Source organism: Leucopleurus acutus, assembly GCF_964270905.1.
Source record: "Leucopleurus acutus genome assembly, chromosome: 10".
Lineage (NCBI taxonomy): Eukaryota > Metazoa > Chordata > Mammalia > Artiodactyla > Delphinidae > Leucopleurus > Leucopleurus acutus.
The window spans coordinates 64,758,972-64,762,193 of NC_139153.1; positions in this window are offsets into that span (position 1 = coordinate 64,758,972).

A 3,222-nucleotide genomic window follows, 5' to 3' on the forward strand; every position below is an offset into this window, starting at 1 on the left:
GATCTATATGTATAGATTTGCCTATTCTATATATACTATATAAAAGTAATGATACAACATGTGACCGTTTGTGTCTGGCTTCTTACACTTACCATAATGTTTTTGAGGTTCATCAAAGTTGTAGCACATATCAGTATTACATTCCTTTTTATGGCTGAATAATAGTCCATTCTATGTATAAATCACAATTTGTTTATCCACTTAACCAGCTGATGGACATTTGGGCTTTTTCCACCTTTTGGCTATCATTAAACGATGCTGCTGTAAACATTCTTGTACGAGTTTCTGTGTGGACATATGTTTTCATTTCTCTTGGGTATATGCCTAGGAGTAGAACTGCTGGGTTATTCAAAGATAAAAAAGTTGGACACTAGTTAATATGGTAAGGACAGACTGTAGTCAGTAGTATACTAATGCATTAGGGAAAAGAGTCCACCATGAACAGAACTCAACTTGGATTTGTACAGAGGTAACTGGGCATTTTAAAAGGAGAATAAGGGAATAGAGAGGGGGGTGAGTGGGAGCTCAGTAGAGTCAGGGAAGTGAAAAATTACAAAAAGCAGGAAGTGGGGGTTTGGTCCGTGTGAAATCCATTTGGGTTTGTTAACTGGTGCTTATCCAATTTAGACTCCTACCCTCCCAGAGAGGCCAGGAGACAAGGGCCCTATCTTCAGGTGTTGACTGGAACAAACAAAAAATTATTTTGGCAGCTTTGTGTTTTCTCTGGCAGACACTTTAAGGGGGGCAAAAGTCATCCTGGGGATGTGGCCTTGAGCTGTTAGAAATTATGTTCGTGTTTAAGTCTTTTTTAAAAAATATTTATTTATGTGGTTGTGCTGGGTCTTATTTGCGGCAGGCGGGCTCCTTAGTTGCACCTTCAGGGCTCCTTAGTTGTGGCATGCATGTGGGATCTAGTTCCCTGACCAGGGATCGAGCCCAGGCCCCCTGCATTGGGAGCACAGAGTCTTATCCACTGCGCCACCAGGGAAGTCCTCTGTTTAAGTCTTTGCAGGCCAAAGTAGAAAAAGAGCTTAGAGGAACGTGGCTAGAGTTTAGTCAAGGAGAGAATATTTTTCAGTCAACCCTAGTTATCTTTGTGTACCTTTTGGAATACATGTGAATTATTGCTATTCCAAAAATTAAATGAATAATAAAAAGAACATTATAGTAGTCATCATATATAGGCATATAACCAAGAAAGAATTACCACCTAGAATTTATGGAGAACTTCCACAAATCAGTATGAAAAAGACAATCAACTCAAGAGAAAAATGAAGACAGTATGAAAGACAATTCCTCAAAGGAGAAACAGAAAATGCAATTTAAAATAACAGTGAGGGACTTCCCTGGTGGCCCAGTGGGTAAGACTCTGAGCTCCCAATGCAGGGGGAGCTGGATCCCGCATGCATGCTGCAACTAAGAGTTCACATGCCGCAACTAAGAGTCTGCACGCCACAACTAATAAGTCCGCATGCTGCAACTAAAAAAGATCCTGCATGCCACAACGAAGACCCAGCGCAGCCTAAATAAATAAATATTTAAAATAAAATAAAATAACAATGAGACAACATTTGACGTCAATCATATTGGCAAAGATAAGTCTGGTAATACCAAGTGTTGCTGAGGTTATGGGGAGATAGGGACCCTCTTACATTGTGTAAGCGTGTAAACTGGAAAAACCACTGTGGAGACCATTTGGCAATATTTAGTAGAGGTGACAATATAATTCCACTTATAAACTAATATCCAAATTCTCCCATATTTGCATAAGGAGGCATAGAGAAATATGTTCATTGAAGCATTTTCTTATATAGCAATAATTTGGAAATAACTTCAATATCTGTAAATAAAAGAATGGAAAAATTATTTGTGGTCTTTTTATATAATTGCATGTTACAGAGCTGTGCTCTCCAATATGGTAGCCATCAGCCACATGTGCCTACTTAAACTTAAATTTAAATTAATTAAAAGTAATTCTAGGGGAATTCCCTGGCAGTCCATAGGTTAGGACTCGGTGCTTTTACCACCCCCCGGCTCGCGGCAACTAGAGAAAGCCCGCGCACAGCAACGAAGACCCAACGCAGCCAAAAATAAAGAAAGAAAGAAAAGAAAACCCAACACATTATTAAAATTTATAGGGAAGCTTAGAAACATTATTGAATAGAGATTAATAAGTAAAACATTTAGTTTCCTTTATAGCAGTAGCAGATAGTAAGAAAACATAATTTAATAAAAAGCCCTTTACAATACAATAAACATTTTAAGATAACTAGGAATAAATCAAAAAAATGTTCAAGAAATTTCTGAGAAAAATTACCGTATTTTATTGAAAGATGCTAAAGAAGATCTAAATAAATAGACATACGTGTTAACGGATAAAAAGACTTAATATAACAATGGTGTCAACTAAATTTTTTTTAAAAAAAGATAAAATATCAATCTGTGATTATGGTGTTAAAAGACATCTCATTATATATTTTTATTTTATTTTATTTTAAATTTATTTATTTTATTTATTTACTTTTGGCTGTGTTGGGTCTTCATTGCTGCGCGCGGGCTTTCTCTAGTTGCAGCAAGCAGGGGCTACTCTTCGTTGCAGTGCGCGGGCTTCTCATTGCGGTGGCTTCTCTCGCTGTGGAGCATGGGCTCTAGGTGTGCGGGCTTCAGTAGTTGCGGCACGCGGGCTCAGTAGTTGTGGTTCATGGGCTCTAGAGCACAGGCTCAGTAGTTGTGGTGCACGGGCTTAGTTGCTCCGCGGCATGTGGGATCTTCCCGGACCAGGGATCGAACCAGTGTCCCCTGCATTGGCAGGCGGATTCTCAACCACTGTGCCACCAGGGAAGTCTCCAGGAGTTTGCACTTTAGACTTCAGCAATGAGAGGCAATGCTTCTTAATCCAGGGAGTGATGTGATGGTATTTGCACTTTTGAAAGATCACCCTGACTGCAAAATGGAGAAAGAGTCAGCAGGAATTAGGAGAGGATGGGAGAGGCAGTTGTATGCAGCTGTAGTAGTCCAAGTGAGAGGTGAGAGGTTGGAGATATGGAAGGATGCGCAGCAGGTAGAATCTGCGGGACTCGGAGGTGGGTGAGATAGGAGGCTCGCAGTAATTGTGGAGAGAGGGTAGTTGGAGGGAGAATGTTAGATTTCTGGCAAAAGTGGTCAGAAAATGGGAGACAGGCACAAAATGAGGAGCAGTTGCTGGGGAAGCTGTGTTTGGAC